This window comes from Schistocerca americana, chromosome 7 (assembly GCF_021461395.2).
Source record: "Schistocerca americana isolate TAMUIC-IGC-003095 chromosome 7, iqSchAmer2.1, whole genome shotgun sequence".
NCBI classification, from domain to species: domain Eukaryota; kingdom Metazoa; phylum Arthropoda; class Insecta; order Orthoptera; family Acrididae; genus Schistocerca; species Schistocerca americana.
The window spans coordinates 38,173,751-38,193,050 of record NC_060125.1 but is presented as its reverse complement, the minus strand read 5'-3'; positions in this window follow the sequence as shown (position 1 = coordinate 38,193,050).

Here is a 19,300-nt window from a genome sequence, read left to right as displayed (position 1 = left end):
CGCAGAAATCAAATTGTCAGTGCTAACAGACTGCGTCAAATTAACCACAGAAATGAAATTGTCAGTGCTAACAGACTGCGTCAAATTAACCGCAGAAATGAAATTGTCAGTGCTAACAGAATGCGTCAAATTAACCGCAGAAATGAAATTCTCAGTGCTAACAGACTGCGTCAAATTAACCGCAGAAATGAAATTTTTAGTGCTAACAGACTGCGTCAAATTAACCGCAGAAATCAAATTATCAGTGCTAACAGACTGCGTCAAATTAACCGCAGAAATGAAATTGTCAGTGCTAACAGACTCAAATTAACCGCAGAAATCAAATTGTGAGTGCTAACAGACTGCGTCAAATTAACCGCAGAAATCAAATTGTCAGTGCTAACAGACTGCGTCAAATTAACCGCAGAAATCAAATTGTCAGTGCTAACAGACTGCGTCAAATTAACCGCAGAAATCAAATTGTCAGTGGTAACAGACTGCGTCAAATTAACCACAGAAATCAAATTGTCAGTGCTAACAGACATCAAATTGTCAGTGCTAACAGACTGCGTCAAATTAACCGCAGAAATCAAATTGTCACTGCTAACAGACTGCGTCAAATTAACCGCAGAAATCAAATTGTCTGTGCTAACAGACTGTGTCAAATTAACCGCAGAAATCAAATTGTCTGTGCTAACAGACTGCGTCAAATTAACCGCAGAAATGAAATTATCAGTGCTAACAGACTGCGTCAAATTAACCGCAGAAATCAAATTGTCAGTGCTAACAGACTGCGTCAAATTAACCGCAGAAATGGAATTGTCAGTGCTAACAGACTGCGTCAAAATAACCGCAGAAATCAAATTGTCAGTGCTAACAGACTGCGTCAAATTAACCGCAGAAATCAAATTGTCAGTGCTGACAGACTGCGTCAGATTAACCGCAGAAATCAAATTGTCAGTGCTAACAGACATCAAATTGTCAGTGCTAACAGACTGCATCAAATTAACCGCAGATATCAAATTGTCAGTGCTAACAGACTGCGTCAAATTAACCGCAGAAATGAAATTGTCAGTGCTAACAGACTGCGTCAAATTAACCGCAGAAATCAAATTGTCAGTGCTAACAGACTGCGTCAAATTAACCGCAGAAATCAAATTGTCAGTGCTAACAGACTGCGTCAAATTAACTGCAGAAATCAAATTGTCAGTGGTAACAGACTGCGTCAAATTAACCGCAGAAATGAAATTGTCAGTGCTAACAGACTGCGTCAAATTAACCGCAGAAATCAAATTGTCAGTGCTAACAGACTGCGTCAAATTAACCACAGAAATCAAATTGTCAGTGCTAACAGACATCAACTTGTCAGTGCTAACAGACTGCGTCAAATTAACCGCAGAAATCAAATTGTCAGTGCTAACAGACTGCGTCAAATTAACCGCAGAAATCAAATTGTCTGTGCTAACAGACTGCGTCAAATTAACCGCAAAAATCAAATTGTCTGTGCTAACAGACTGCATCAAATTAACCGCAGAAATGAAATTGTCAGTGCTAACAGACTGCGTCAAATTAACCGCAGAAATCAAATTGACAGTGCTAACAGACTGCGTCAAATTAACCGCAGAAATCAAATTGTCAGTGCTAACAGACTGCGTCAAATTAACCGCACAAATCAAATTGTCAGTGCTAACAGACTGTGTCAAATTAACCGCAGAAATCAAATTGTCAGTGCTAACAGACATCAAATTGTCAGTGCTAACAGACTGCGTCAAATTAACCGCAGAAATCAAATTGTCAGTGCTAACAGACTGCGTCAAATTAACCGCAGAAATCAAATTGTCTGTGCTAACAGACTGCGTCAAATTAACCACAGAAATCTAATTGTCAGTGGTAACAGACTGCGTCAAATTAACCGCAGAATCTAATTGTCAGTGCTAACAGACTGCGTCAAATTAACCGCAGAAATCGAATTGTCAGTGCTAACAGACTGCGTCAAATTAACCGCAGAAATCAAATTGTCAGTGCTAACAGACTGCGTCAAATTAACCGCAGAAATCAAATTGTCAGTGGTAACAGACTGCGTCAAATTAACCGCAGAAATGAAATTGTCAGTGCTAACAGACTGCGTCAAATTAACCGCAGAAATCAAATTGTCAGTGCTAACAGACTGCGTCAAATTAACCGCAGAAATGAAATTGTCAGTGCTAACAGACTGCGTCAAATTAACCGCAGAAATCAAATTGTCAGTGCTAACACACTGCGTCAAATTAACCGCAGAAATGAAATTGTCAGTGCTAACAGACTGCGTCAAATTAACCGCAGAAATCAAATTGTCAGTGCTACAGACATCAAATTGTCAGTGCTAACAGACTGCGTCAAATTAACCGCAGAAATCAAATTGTCAGTGCTAACAGACTGCGTCAAATTAACCGCAAAAATCAAATTGTCTGTGCTAACAGACTGCGTCAAATTAACCACAGAAATCAAATTGTCTGTGCTAACAGACTGCGTCAAATTAACCGCAGAAATGAAATTGTCAGTGCTAACAGACTGCATCAAATTAACCGCAGAAATCAAATTGTCAGTGCTAACAGACTGCGTCAAATTAACCGCAGAAATCAAATTGTCAGTGCAAACAGACTGCGTCAAATTAACCGCAGAAATCAAATTGTCAGTGCTAACAGACTGCGTCAAATTAACTGCAGAAATCAAATTGTCAGTGCTAACAGACTGCGTCAAATTAACCGCAGAAATCAAATTGTCAGTTCTAACAGACTGCGTCAAATTAACCGCAGAAATCAAATTGTCAGTGCTAACAGACTGCGTCAAATTAACCGCAGAAATCCAATTGTCAGTGCTAACTGACTGCGTCAAATTAACCGCAGAAATCAAATTGTCAGTGCTAACAGACTGCGTCAAATTAACAGCAGAAATCAAATTGTCAGTGCTAACAGACTGCGTCAAATTAACCGCAGAAATCAAATTGTCAGTGCTAACAGACTGCGTCAAATTAACCGCAGAAATCAAATTGTCAGTGGTAACAGACTGCGTCAAATTAACCGCAGAAATTGAAGTGGGACTTACGACGAACGTCTCCGTTAGGACAGTGCAGAGAAATTAGAAGTTAACGGGCTGTGGCAACAGACGACCAAGGCGAGTGCCTTTGCTAAGAGCGCGACATCGCCTGCTGTGCCTGTTCTGGGCTCGTGACAATATCAAAATGGTTCAAATGGCTCTGAGCACTATGGGACTTAACTTCTGAGGTCATCAGTCTCCTAGAACTTAGAACTAGTTAAACCTAACTAACCTAAGGACATCACACACATCCAGGTTTCGAACCTGCGACCGTAGCGGTCGCGCGGTTCCAGTGATAAGCGCCTAGAACAGCTAGGCCTCCCGGCCGGCTGACAATATCAGTTGGATCCTACACTACTGCAAAACCGTGGCCTGGTCAGATGAGTTTCGATTTCAGTGGGTAAGAGGTGACGGTAGCGTTCGATGTGGCGCAGGTCCCGTGAAGCCGTGGACCCCATTCGTGGACGAGGCACCGCACAAGCCGGTGGTGTGGGCTGTGTTCACATGGAGTGGACTGGTCCCTCTGCTCCAGCTGAACTGACCGTTCATTGGAAATGGTTGTGTTCCGCTACCTGCAGACCATTTGTAGTCATTCCTGGATTTCGTGTTCTCAAACATGCCACCAGGCCACAATTGCTCGCATCTGCTTTTTAACAACATTCTGGACAGTTTGAGCGAATGATATTGGCATCCAGATCAGCGGAAATGAATCCATCGGATATTTATGGGACATAATAGAAATGTCAGTTCGTGCACAAAATCCTGGACCAGCGACACTTTCGTAATTATGGACCGCCGTAGGCGCAGCGTGGCTCAGTGCTTGTGCAGGGGCTTCCAACGGCTTGTCGAGTTGGTTTGACTTCGAGATATTGCACACTACACCGGTAGAACGAGGTCCGAGGTCCGACATGACATTGCGGGCAACATCCCATGACATTTCTCATCCCAGTGTAATAATTAGAATGTGTAACTAATACTTTCTCTTTTCCTATTCCACCCCTATGTTACACTTTCTCAAACTGGGATTTTCTGTTTTGTCGGGTATGATTATACTGCTTTTAATTGAAAAGTAAAGAACTTAATAGTGACAGTATGATGATGTTGAGTATGAACTCTAAATTATAATAGCCAGTTGTGGGCCATACGCATATTATTTATTATCTCGTTTATTAGACAAATATCAATAGTGGAAAATATGTAATAAGACAGAAACGATTATGTGCTACGGTTTTTGAGAAATCTTTTCAAAGCAGAAAAAAAATTCTTTTTCTTTTTACAACTAATTAATCTCATCTTGAACATAGTACCTGAAAGAGTTATTGAAACATAACGATTCTGTGTTTGAGTCACTGTCCGGTACACGTATTTAATCAGCCAGAAAGTTTTAAATCAACTGCAGAGGGAAATTTCAGTCTAGTAACCATAGCGTAGGCTTCTCCGCAATGTACATTTATCACTTACATGCCAGCCCTTCAAGGTTTGCAGGAGAACTTGAGTGATGTTTACATAAATAAAGCTATGAGTCGTATCTGGACATCTCATTCGGTAGAATAAATGCCTGCAGTAGCAAAGGGTTCAGTGTTTGAAGTCCCAATCAGGCACACAGTTTTAGTCTGGCGTAAAGTTCTAAATGCGAACCCACTCCGCTGCAGAGTGAAAGTTCATTCTAGGAATAACTGATGTGACACTGTGCCCTGTCGCACATGCTGACGCGCTCGCGTCTCACGAAAGCTACCAATCCGCTGTAAGTGCTCAGTGCAACTGACGCACGCCGTGTGCACAGTGCAGACAACGATAAAACACCAATCATTGGCTGCAGGCAAAAATTATTTTTCATCATTTCTGCATGACTGTCAATACATAACGATACAGTCGACCGCGGGAAACAATGGACTCAGTGGTAAAAAAAAGCTAATAAATACCTGTGACGTATGACGATATAGGATCTTCACAGTCTACTCTCTGATTCTAGTTGTCAAGATGTATGGAATCTGAGTCCAGGTGGAAATACCACAAAAAACTGTGAGTCCAAACTCACGTATTTTCGAGATATTTCGTTTTTAGACCGTGTTCTTTTCTCAACGTTTCGTATAACTTTCTACGGCATCTCTGAAGTGCGATTATGAGAAGTCCAACACACACGTAACTACAGCTGCTAGTGCCTACTCATTGGACTTGAAATGTGCTCCAGCCGCTAATTTCTTCACATGTCATAAAATATCCAAGTTAGAGCGGGTAATATATGATGAGTAAGGTGTATTTTCCACCAATTTGTACGTTACAAATTTCAGTTTATCCAATGCCAAAGCATAATTCTGAAATTTGTGGTACGGTCTTATGGGACCAAAGTGCTAAGGTCATCGGTCCCTAAGCTTACACACTATTTAATCTAACTTAAACTAACTTACACTAAGGACGACACACACACCCATGCCCAAGGGAGGACTCGAACCTCCGACGAAGGGAGACGCGCGGACCGTAACGTCCGAGACCACGCGTCTACCCCGCGCGGCGCCAAAGCATATATCATCGTCATGACCAAATCTCGTTTCTTGCTTACTTATTGACACAATCTTCATCACTCATTTTTCCACATCTGCGTGGCCCATGAAGCTACTGTGGTATTTGCTTACGATATAATTGCCGATTGCAACGTAATCGAAGAGAGGGATCACTGTTACTGTTACTTTGGTGAAAACTCTGGGAGTAACCTATCCGTCGTTTTTATACGTGCCCACCGGTTCCTGGAGTAAAGCTGAGGACCCAAGATTCAACAACAACAATTAATCATCAGGATAGGATTACTTGCGCGACGGGCAAGCAATGTAAGCTATTCAAGCTGTTACGTACATCCCGCAACAAATTTCACGTCCTCAAACAAATGTTCTGAAATTATTGGTCACTGTAATATTTTAGCTTTAAGAAACAAACATTCTGCACGGCAGAAACATCATGGACACTGCTTAGCAATGAACCAGGGCAGGGATAAATACGAGTGATCGTTACTCGCTGGTGGTATAAAAGCATTTTCCGGTTAACGTCCATGAATGTTAACAGAGATTTTTCCTAGTGAGAGACCAGACGGTGACTGCCTCTATAACAGATATCGTTTCTGGTAATATTTCTCGGCAATTGTTTAATCACCGTTTAACTTACCATAATGGTTTTCATGCAATAATTCTGTAGTTTCACCTAATTTTCAAAATTGTTTGGACTAATTGTTGTTTGTTTTCTGTTTCAGTCAAGAAAGCGCGTTACGTCGGCGCTCAAGGTAAGTGATGGCAACGCAATCACAAAGGGAGAACGATTTTTGGACTTTTGACCTTATGTGTAGAAAATATTCTTCACTGCTTTCACATGAGCACATTTTTCACTTAAGTTCTGTTACTCACCGTTTCCTGTTAGCCATCACGCTCACCCCTATACATCTCATTTTTTCTCAATATTTCCTATTTTCGTTGTACGTTTTATAGTCCGTAGAGTGGGAACTAGACAGTAGAAAGAACAAAATTCGACGGAAGTTCACTTGCTGACGTGAACAGCACAGAGGAGGGGCGGGGGGGAGGTAGGGTGGAGGGGAAGGTGGGAGGTGGTACCGGCGGGGGGGGGGGGGGGGTGAGTGAAGGGGGAAATGTGGAGAGCTATCGGCTTAGCTGTGAAGTCTTCGGTTTTAATAAAATTGCACGTGCTCCTAGAGATAGGCCCATTTATTAGTGTTATTAGTTTATCCAACATTCTCAAGATACAGGTTGTTCAGTAATATTCATCCGCTTTCTAGTGTCGTGAATGAATATAGAAAAGAAACTTGGTGTAAATTTTAAGTTGCTCATCTAAACTAAAATTTAGCTTTGTCCAGTTGTAAGTTGCCGCTTCATATGGTTGGCGGTAGAGGCTTCCCTGATGCAACTAGTGCGCTAGTACGTTCAGTACCCTAGTTCGTTCAGTGCGCTATGTGCGTCCAGTAGAGATGGCAACAACACAGCAACAAAAGTCCTTTTGTATTTTGCGATTCAACAGGTGGAATTAAGTTATAATTGTGCAGCGTGATTTTCGCCGAGATTACTGCATTGCCCCTCCTACATCTTATTTTGGGCGTGAACCACGGAAGTGAACCCATCATGCCCGATAATAGACAGCCATTCCTTTAAATGGCTGTCCAGGGTTTTTTGCAGCGACGCTTGTATCTCAAAGCATACAGGATTCAATTACTACGTAGTAGATCGTGTACCACTGAAACATAAGAATATGGCGAACACAACAGCCATATACGACAGTCGCACATAAGAGAGGCTCTTCATAAATTTGTGTATTTTGTGACAATTTTGGAGAAAATGTTTAGTTATTTTCTGAAGAAAATACTGTTGTAAGAATATCACACCTGGATATCTTATGAAATTACCTTTTCCCAGCATTGCTAGCTCATGCTGAGAATTTCATTGTTCAGTGGAAATAAGCATCACTGCACTGACGTTCACATCTTAGAGCATCTTCAAACAATAAAATGCTTCATCATAAGATGAGTACCAACCCACATTACACTCTTGCGCTCCGTGGTCGTCTGATATCTTGGTATGCGATATTTTTGATGGGGCTTGTACCTGTCATTGGAACAATTATGGACAAACTGCAGTTGTAGCAAAACCAATGAATTCAGACATCTCGTATAAGTATAGGATGAATCTGAGTGTCGTCTAGATTAGGGACGGCCAACGATTCGGCCTGTGGGCCTCGGCGCTGTGGCGCGAGTGCCGTACAGGTCAGGCTGGTTGCACACGTCGCACACCACCAGGGCACACCGCGCGTGTGTGTGTGTGTGTGTGTGTGTGTGTGTGTGTGTGTGTGTGTGTGTCGAAGGGCAAGGGGGCCAAACGGGGAAAACAACACATTAAATGACATTGCAATCACACTGCTTGCAACTTAGTTGTCTATTTCACGTCTCTCAAAACACAGATAGTAAACAGAACAAATATCTAATATTATTTAATTATTTTTGATGTGCTGAGGGCATATGATTTTTATCGGGTACAAATTATCAGCACATGGACAGACACTGACAATTTCAAAGATTTTCGCATTCAGGCTGCCACGTAATTGTTATTTATTTAATTTCATGAGAGAAAAAAGCCTTTCACACACACATCTAGATGGGAATAGCTCATCACGTTTGCAACCTCATTGTGGATATGTCGAAACTCATCCTGAGGAGAACAAAGTACAGTTTCTGGACAGTCTTAAAGTAAAAGAATTTGTCTTTTGAAAGTAAATCACACTGGAGATCAATCAGTTGCATCTGCACATGCACAGGAGCAAATGGTCTCGAAAACAAATGGCTCAAATGGCTCTGAGCACTATTGGACTTAACATCTATGGTCATCAGTCCCCTAGAACTTAGAACTACTTAAACCTAACTAACCTAAGGACAGCACACAACACCCAGCCATCACGAGGCAGAGAAAATCCCTGACCCCGCCGGGAATCGAACCCGGGAACCCGGGCGTGTGAAGCGAGAACGCTACCTCACGACCACGAGATTCGGGCAGTCTCGAAAACAGCTCGACAACAGATGTAAGATTAGCAGTGACGTAGAAAGTTTTAGAAAACAGTCATTGTAATGCCTTCAAGACCACAACGAATTCTTCAAATTTCGCGTTTTCTTAAACGCCAATGAGCTGACGGAAACGGGCGATATTTTTTGTAGAATTTGCGTCGTCCACAATGCGATTTTCTTTTTAAGTGCATCGCCATGAGATCAGAAATAATGTGCTTCTCACCTTTCAGTTTTTTTACTGTAGGTAGCGAAGAGTGAAGTCCATTTGAAATGTAGGCTCTGCATTCCATTTCAGGTGTTCTAATTTTCGTTCCCGATCACCTTTTTCCTTAGTAAGTTCAATAATATCGGGTATTAAATCGAAAACTGGTTCCAGTCACGCTCCTTTACTTAAAAAACATACTTTACAGTAACGTAAAAAGTTTCCGTACTACTGACTCAGTCACACCGAAAACAGTAACAGATGACAGTGGAATAATGCGTGTGACTTAAGTAAATTTATTATTCGTACACCCTATTTCGTGATGTGCTCCATGCCTGTAAATGTAGTAGAACGTGTTTCTTGATGTACGGACCAATGTATAACGTCCGTCGATCTTTGTAATGTTTTACTGTCTCATCGTCATCGAACTCTTTAAACTTTTTCTGCCTTGTGTTGTAACGTCGTTCCATAGTAAATTTGCGGTACCTGTTGATTATGCGACTCTGTATCGCATAAAAAATGATATTGTTATCCGTGTCAGTTTGGATTCCGTAGAAATGTTGGAACACGTGAGGCAATACTGACCCTACGACTTATCTTAGAAAATAGATTAAGGAAAGGCAAACCTACGTTTCTAGCATTTGTAGACTTAGAGAAAGCTTTTGACAATGTTGATTGGAATACTTTCTTTCAAATTCAGAAGGTGGCAGGGGTAAAATACAGGGAGCGAAAGGCTATTTACAATTTGTACAGAAACCAGATGGCAGTTATAAGGGTCGATGGGTATGAAAGGGAAGCAGTGGTTGGGAAGGGAGTGAGACAGGGTTGTAGCCTATCCCCGATGTTATTCAATCTGTATATTGAGCAATCAGTAAAGGAAACAAAAGAAAAATTTGGAGTAGGTATTAAAATCCATGGAGAAGAAATAAAAACTTTGAGGTTTGCCGATGACATTGTTATTCTGTCAGAGACAGCAAAGGACTTGTAAGAGCAGTTGAACGGAATAGACAGTGTCTTGAAAGGAGGGTATAAGATGAACATCAAGAAAAGCAAAACGAGGATAATGGAATGTAGTCGAATTAAGTCGGGTGATGCTGAGGGAATTAGATTAGGAAATGAGACACTTAAAGTAGTAAAGGAGTTTTGCTATTTGGGGAGCACAATAACTGATGATGGTCGAAATAGAGAGGATATAAAATGTAGACTGGCAATGACAAGGAAAGCGTTTCTGAAGAAGAAAAATTTGTTAACATCGAGTATAGATTTAAGTGTCGGGAAGTCGTTTCTGAAAGTATTTGTATGGAGTGTAGCCATGTATGGTAGTGAAACGTGACGTTAAAGAGTTTAGGCAAGAAGAGAATAGAAGCTTTCGAAATGTGGTGCTACAGAAGAATGCTGAAGATTAGATAGGTAGATCACATAACTAATGAGAAGGTATTGAATAGAATTGGGGAGAAGAGGAGCTTGTGGCAAAAATTGACTAGAAGAAGGGATCGGTTGGTAGGACATGTTCTGAGACATCGAGGGATCACCAATTTAGTATTGGAGGGCACCATGGAGGGTAAAAATAGAAGAGGGAGACCAAGAGATGAATACACTAAGCAGATTCAGAAGGATGTAGGTTGCAGAAGGTACTGGGAGATGAAGAAGCTTGGATAGAGTAGCGTGGAGAGCTGCATCAAACCAGTCACAGGACTGAAGACCACAACAACAACATCCGTGTCTCATGACATTGCCATTCATTTTAAAGGCTTGCAACTGTAGATTTATAGACACCCTATTTTTGTGCAAACAAGCGTAGGACGTTTGAACTTCTTTTATGCCACTAACAAGCAGCGAGTGGTAAAGAGTGCTGACACCACGATTCTGCCGAACTGAAGAAAGTCTACCGACGGAAAAGTGCGGAGCCGAAATGCTAAATGAAATGTCGCCCTGTACCGAGTACTTCCGAGACGTACCGACACAGGCCGAGCCACGGGCGGCTCGAGGCTCCCACACTGTGCTTCTGTGGCGACTGGCACACCACGGCCGACCTTGGCCTACATGTTTTCCGTTCGTCCGGTGGAGAGCATATTGAACATTCAGGAAAGTAGATTAAAGCCCTGATCCTATACGTAATTGTAAAAATACCCCAAGAACGTATGCACGTCAATGACATCTACTTGTAAAACCCCATGGTCATTCGGTAATAACAATTTTGCAGCCGTATGCGTAAGTCTGAACTTTCCCTAATTGTATATCTTTATTCGTGTAGTAGATATTGTGTCCTGAAACTGGATGAATCTTTCTTAAACACCGTGTGTAACAAAAAAAAAAGAATCTTTCTCAGTCACAAACGTAGTTTTTATTTAAAACCGATTCTTCAGGTGCTTAATGTAACAATTCATTTGTTATACATGGTAGTTTCCACTAGTCCTATTAGTTTCATAGGGGGTTTGGTTACTTTCATGACAAAATAAATGTGGCTAAGAGACCCCTGTCGAGGTATAAAAGTTAAAGTTTCGATACAGTTACCGATGTACCTCCGAAGACATCTCCTGAAGATGGGGACGAAACTTAGGATAATAGTTTTATGTATCGATGGTGACTTCTCAGCCGGGAAGTTTTAATGAAGTAAATACCGACCATAGAAGTCTACATTGCGCTAATAAATGTGACTACATCACACATCTGCACAAGAATTACAAACTGCTTTCCGGTGTCAGTTGCACAGATATGATGCAGAAATAAACTGAATGGCCAAATTATCATGGGATTGCAGAACTGGACAACAGTGCAATAGTAACTTTCTTGCTTGTGGATCTGTTCAGTATGAGTGGAGGATGGCGGTGAAAAAGATTAACAGCTGACATCTCAGATGCCCTGCAGGACTATTGTGTTATGTAGGTAGTATCGGAATGCATTTGAGCTAGTATATGAGCGGATGGACATGCTGAGTAGAGGAGGGGAGGGGGGGGGGCTAGAGGAGAGAGAGAGAGGGAGAGGAAAGGAGGAAATGTGCGTAATATAGATGACATTTGTGTACTTGGGCAAAGCTGTGCGTAGAAAGATAGTATAAATATAAATAATTATTTAAACAAAAATATCAATATGTTTGTAATTCATTGAGAGATTTGACATATGTAAGAATAAAACAAAAGAGAAAAATTATATAAATAAAAATAAATTTTAATACGGCACCTATTTTAAATTGGACTAAACATAATAAAATAATTTCTCCTAGCCACATACAGATTCTTATCTACATGTAGATAGTCCTGAAAGTTTATGTTAGTAAATTTTTAATAGCTGTGACACTACTTGTAAGAGTTAAAGCGAAAAATATGGGAGGCATGCATGTACGCATAACTGATGCATGAACATTTCACTTCTGAACTATTATCTACTGGACGCATCCCACGTTTCTCGTTATAAATCCTACAAGTATCATGACAGCTATTAAAAATTCACAAGCGTAAATCTGACCTTTTCTAGGGTATGGAAACAATATAGGACTAGGAGAAATTATTTAATACATTTTCATCGGATTTGAAAATGTGGTATGTTAAAAATTGATTTTTATTTAAATAATTATTGTACTACAGTCGGCCACTACTGATTTAGTGGATGAACCAAGTAGAGCAGCAGTCATCTGGAACTACCTGAAGGTGATAACAAGCCCGTTGTTGCTGACGCATCGTGGGCAACATACGACGTGACCCCGACGAGAAATCTGTAAGTTGGAAATGCGCCGTGAAAGCATTGGTTCACATTTCTGCGTTTGGTACGAGATTCGGTGACAGAGTACCTGCCGTGGGAAGATCACTTTAATTACGGACAGCGATGCACTGCGGTTGCCTCGACTGCAGCGAAAGGGCGCGCGCCACTCTGGCCGGCCGGCTAATCCGGCGCAGAGGAGGCGCCGCTGTAGCGGTAGCGCGCGCCTGATTTCCCAGGGCGCCGCGTGCCGTGCCCAGCCGTGCCCCCGTGGCTCTCGTCCGCCGCGATAAGATGGGCCGGCCCGGCTTAAGTACTGGCGCGCCGGCCGGTTAGCCGACGTGCTTTACGGCTGACCTGGTCGGCCGCGTCTTGTCGCGCTGTACGACCGCCGTGCAGTGGGCAGCGAAGTGGTCGTCCGCGCACGGTCTCACTTCCAGATTTTTGCATTCAAAGAGAGTGAAGCATATTCACTCTTTTTTGTCTCTAGTTGCGACCAAAATGCGGTTATATGTTTGTGACGCAACCAGTGACGTAATAGGTTTAACTCGAATACGTTAATGCTTATAGCGGAAAATCTCCATATTTCATAAAAATGTGTCCTCATAAGCCCCTGGATCGTATTCGACCAGACGTAGCACACACATTATTTACTAGGTCTATAAAAATAGAGGGGGGGGAGAGGGGGAAACCACCAACTTCCCATTGGGGTGGAGGTAACGGGGATAGAGGCGTGGTGGACAGAGAAATGGGGACGGGCGAAGTGGATTCAGAGAGTAGGAGGAGAAATTGGACAGAGAGAGGGGAGAGGAGGAGGTGCACGAGAGACAGGAAGGGGGAGATGGACAGGGAGAGGGAGGGGACATAGACAGAGAGAGAGAGAGAGAGAGATAGGGGTGGCAGGAGGGGGGTGGTGGACAGAGGCATGGGGATCGACGTGGAGAGGAGAGGAGAGGGAGAAGGCGAAGAAGAGGGAGTTGGGAAGGAAAAGTTGACGAGAGATTCTGAGGAAGAGATGGGCAAAGAGAGGGAGGAGGAGATGGATGAGAGAGGGGCAGGACGACGAGATCGACGTGAGAGAGAAGGGAGGAGGAGATAAACTAATATGAGAGTGAAATAAATAAATACCTGAGCAATGCCGCGCTTCTCACCTAGTAAGCAACAAGAAAACTTAATCTACTAAATGAGGACAAACTGCATCAAAATGCTCCTGAGAGGGTAAGAAGAAGGAGGTAACATGGGCATAGGGAACGAAATGTCTTCCAACAGACATTCATCCACTTGAGTGCGGAAACAAATGATCTTTCAGAGCGTACGTTTCAATAATTGAAAGCACACACGAAAACACATCAGGCAAGCCGGAATTTTCTTTTTGTACCAGTGTTTTCTCTCCACACTCGAAAGGCAGTGACTTTCAGAACAACATAAAGTAGTCAGATTACCCTTCGTTCCACCAAAGACACGTCTTCCAGCAGGCAGGCGAGAAGTGCAGATATGTTTCGCCTGTTGTCGAAGGGTGAGTCGTCCCAATAGGCGGTCGCCAATAAGCCGCGCCCACTCATTGTGGCTGAACCTGTGCTGACGATTCGGCAACACCATACCTCGGGGATTCTCCGTAGCCCACGAGCGAGTATTGTGAAGTAGGATTGATGACCGAAATCACAGCGCAGTGGTGGTGTGTGCGACGAACCGGCGACAGATCTGTCGCCGCGGCAGCAAGTCCTTAGGTAGCAAGGCCTGCACACGTTTAAAGTGAGGTGATATTGGAAGCTGTTGCACACGGTCGGCTGTCTTACTGGCTGGTGGTGATACCGGCGCCAGTGTCACACACCTTTTACCTCCGCCTTCAAGTGCATCGCATTTTCTGCATACGTGTGTGTGATCTTTGTTGTTTCTTATCCTGTCAGGTACCGTTTCCCGTAGTTTTGTCCCCACTTATCAAAATCACCCTGTATATGTATTAAAAGCTGAACTCGGGCACTGTAAAAGAATGGTCAAACCTGAATTCTTAGACGCAATGACAGGGAGAAGTAGACTGACAGAAGCTGAGAAGTTTGAGTGCAAGATTCTTCTGAAAACAATGCGTCGTAAGATAACACACTGACCATACCGACTGTAAGGATGAGAAGAGTTATGCAGGAATAATGAACTGCTGATCCAGTCAATAAGGAAACGACTGCCAAAGTTCCATGGATATCTGTCCGGGCTGGATGCAGTCCGACCAACGAAGCTTATCGGATTTATAATGAAGGCTACTGAACAACAGACCTGAAGACCCTGATGAATGATTCAAGAACCTCAGGCTCATTGGACTGTACAAGGAAGACATTTGTAGCCGATCAAATTAGAGATCAGTAATCAGCAACTTTAAGGGACTCCACGACGAGCAGAACGGTAAAAGCGACTGGTCAGAAACGAAAGAGAACCTTTAGGGCCCCGAAAAGAGGCTTCGAGAAATGTCTTATGGTTACTTCAAGTTGTTTCTAATGGCCCTAAGCGAAAAAAAATTCTCTGAATAGTTGCAGCCACAAGCGTGTAGACTGATAAATGAAAACATGGCGACCACTTGCTTAACAGCGTGTAGGTCCATCTTTGGAAAGTATACAGCAGTGATCCTGCGTGGCGTGAGTATAACAAGTATTCGGTAGGTTCGCAGAAGTTTGTGGCACCAGCTATCTACGCCCAGAATTCGAACTGAAATTTGTGGTAAGTTCCTATGGGACCAAACTGCTGGGGTTACCGGCCCCTGGGCTTACACACTACTTAATCTACCTTAAACTAACTTGCGCTAAGGACGACACAGACACCCGAGGGAGGACTCGAACCTCAGACGGGGCGAGCCGGTCGAACGGTGGCAAGGCTCCAAGACCGCGTGGCTACACCGCGCGGCTATCTACGCACAGATCACGTTCTTCCCGTAAATTACGAGCTTTGATTTGCGGGTTCGCAGCTAGCGCCTGGTAGCTTTCCAGATGTGATCCATCGTGTTTTAAAGAGACGAATTTGGTGGCCAAGACATGAACGCATGTTCACCAAACCATCGTTGCGAGGTTCTAGCCTTGTGAGACGAAAAGTTATCCTGCTGGAGATGTGAGCACAGTCGCGGTTGACATCAGGTATGAAGAGACGCACATAATCTGCCGTAATTTTCTGCATCACACCAGCCATGGCGCCATCGATTACTGCCGGTGACAACAGGTGCTACGATGTCAAGCAGGTCTTACTTTTATTTCGCGTTTCAATTCTTCTTCTTCGTGGCTGGCTCTACAGTCTCTACAGTCTTCTCCAATTTTTTATTCCCATCGCCTTTAGGTCTTCTTCTATATCATCCAGCCACCTTTTCCTGGATCTGCCCCTTCTCCTTCTCCCGTCAGGTTTTCCCATTAAAACTTTCTTTAGACTCCTAGTTTCTGGCATTCTCTGTCCATATCCTGACCATCTCATTCTTCCCTGCTTCATTTTAACAACAATATCCATCTGTCCAAAAAGTGTTTGTAGTTCTACTTTTTTTCTGATTCTCCAGCCATCTTCCTCTCTCACTGCTCGAAAAATACTTCTCAGTATCTTTCTTTCCCATCTCAATAACGCGTGCGGTAGCGTTCTCGCTTCCCACGCCCGGGTTCCCGGGTTCGATTCCCGGCGGGGTCAGGGATTTTCTCTGCCTCGTGATGACTGGGTGTTGTGTGATGTCCTTAGGTTAGTTAGGTTTAAGTAGTTCTAAGTTCTAGGGGACTGATGACCATAGCTGTTAAGTCCCATAGTGCTCAGAGCCATTTGAACCATTTTGAACCATCTCAATAACCAATTCTCCTCCTTTAACGTCAAAACACAGTCTTCTGATCCATATATTACTATAGATCTTAATATGGTCGTGTATATTTTACTTTTTGTATTCCTACTAACATTCCTGGAATTAAATACGTTCTGCAAGCCAAAATAGCAACGATTTCTACTCGCTATCCTTTCTTGAATGTCTACTGCTACTTTATTGTCCTCCGTTATGAGAGAACCTAAATATTTAAATGTTTTCACTCTTTCATATTCTTTCCCATTCATTACTATTGAATTCTTTTGTCCGTTTATATTGGGCTCCCCCATCACCATATACTTTGTTTTGTTTATATTTACTTCTAAACCTACTTCTCTTGCTGCTTCCTCTAACGTATCGTAGTTCCCCTTTAGTGCCCTTCCATTCCTTGCCATTAATGCTACGTCATCCGCATATGCTACCACTTGAACTTGCCAAAGGGGGCTCTGAGCACTATGGGACTTAACTACTGAGGTCATCAGTCCTCTAGAACTTAGAACTACTTAAACCTAACTAACCTAAGGACATCACACACATCAATGCCCGAGGCAAGATTCGAACCTGCGACCGTAGCGGTCACGCGGTTCCAGACTGTAGCGCCTAGAACCACTCGGCCATCCCGGCCGGCTGAACTTGCCGATTAAGTATTGTTCCTCCTGGGTTTATAGGCATTTGCCGCATCACCTTTTCTAAAACTAAATAACATTGTAGAGTTCACATCTCCCTGTCGTAGCCCTCTCTGTACTTGGAATTCACCAGACAGTTCTTGCTCTATTCTTACTTTACACACTGTTCCTTTCATTGTCATTTCCGTTAAATTGACCAGTTTTAGTGGGATTCTAAATTCCTTCATGATCTGTATAATTTTCTTCCTATGTAGGCTGTCGTACGTTTGCTCAAAATCAATTTACAACTGATGTGCCGTAAAACCAATTACATTAGCCTTCATAGACTTATGTTGAAAGAAACTAGTGCCATAAAGGTCTGTATCTCCACCGCTATAGTTCCCCCGACGCTATCACTCCTTGCCCTTTCCATCTAGTGTCTTATATTGCTGCCATTTTCACTTGATGCTTATCTAGTTCAATACCAATTTCTTGTAGCTTACCAGGCCTCTTGACTGTCCTCACATTCCAGGTGGGTATTCGAATATCCGTGTTCCTTCTCTTTAACCGTTTTTCTGGCCCGGTCGTCAACAGGCAATCCTTTCCGTTCCAGGCATGTCTATAGTATCAGCAACAACACTTTTTTCCGGGTTGTGGTTGTTACCCCCACGCCCAACCCACGACCTAGAGGACATGGTTTTCTTAGGGTTTACCCCCCTAGGAGGGTTGGCTTCGGTACGCTTATGGAGCCCCCCGCCCCTGCCCTACGTTGTGTGACACACTTTGTCTGACTCCTCCATCGACGCCAGTCCGGCTTGGGTGATCCTGCCAGTAGCTACGCTACAGCCGGCACATCGTCAGAGCGCGCAAACCCTCCCGCCCGGAACTGAAGGTGCCTACGATAAGGCGGTGTCCCCTTCATTATTTCATTTAAATTATTAGTTCATTATTTATGTTTCATAAGCAAATTTTGGCTTTTAATTACTTATATAGGAAAATGCTATCTAGTCGTAAGGTAGAGTAGACTGATGTAACAAATGTCGTGATACCTTCTAATATCGTTTCAAACCTCCTTTTGTCCGACGTAGTGCAGCAATTCGACGTGGCAAGGACTCAACAAGCCGTTGGAGTTCCCCTGCAGAAATATTGAGCCATGTTGCTTCTGTAGTCGTCCAAAATTACTAGAGTGTTGCCGATGCAGGATTTTGTGGTCGAACTGAGCTCTCGTTATGTCCCCAGAAAACGAACAACTGTGGGCTGGCGACAGGGCACATCGTCATGCATGACAATTCCATAGTTGGTTGGGAATATGGAGTCAGTGAACGGCTGGAGATGGTCTCCAAGTAGCCGAAAATAACCATTTGCAACCAATGATCGGTTCAGTTGGACGAGAGGACGCAGTCCATTCCATGTAGACACAGCCGACACCATTATGGAGCCATCACCAGCTTGCACAGTGCCTTGGTCAACGCTAGGACGGGCCGCGGGGGGTAGCTGCCTTGTCACGGTCCGCCATCGGGCATGGGTGTGTGTATGTGTGTGTTGTCCTTAGCGTAACTTGGTTTAAGTTAGATTAATTAGTGTGTCAGTTTAGGGACCGATGACCTCAGCAGTTTGGTCCCATAAGACCTTACCGCAAATTTCCAGACTTGCAAAGCTAAGACTCATCTGAACACAGCCCGGCTGTACAGTCGCCGAGGGTCCAACTGCACGGTCACGACCGCGGGATTGGCGCTGCAGGCGATGTCGTGCTGTCAGCAGAGGCCGTCTGCTGCCGTAGCTTATTACCGACAAATCTCTCCGGACCGTGCTGACGGATACGCTGGTTCGTAGGTCCCGCATTGATTTCTGCAGTTATTTCACGCATTGTTGCTTGTGCATTAGCACTGACAACTCTACGAAAGCGCCACTACTGTCGGTCGTTAAGTGAAGGCAGTCAGACACTGCGTTCTCCGTGTTGCGATGCCTGAAATATAGTGTTCTCGGCACAATCATGAAACTGTGGACCAAGGGATATTGAATTCCCTTACGATTTCCGAAATGGAATGCCCCATGCTTCTAGCCTCAAGTACCATTCTTGATTCAAGGTCCGTTAATTCGCGTTGTGTGGCCAGAATCACGTCGGAAAGCTTTCGACACGAATGACCTGAACGCAAATGACAGCTCCAACTATGCACTGCTTTTTTTATAACTTGTGTACCTGATACTACCGCCATCTGTATATACTGAACAGAGAAAACATTATGACCACTACCCACCACAACGTTGGATGCCGTCTGGTGGCGTTGCGGGCACGTGACGCTATAATAAATGTATGTGGGCGGAGCAGATATGGAAAGGGGACCGTCCCAGCAAAGATACGGGCTGCAGATGGGGAAATCCGTTGA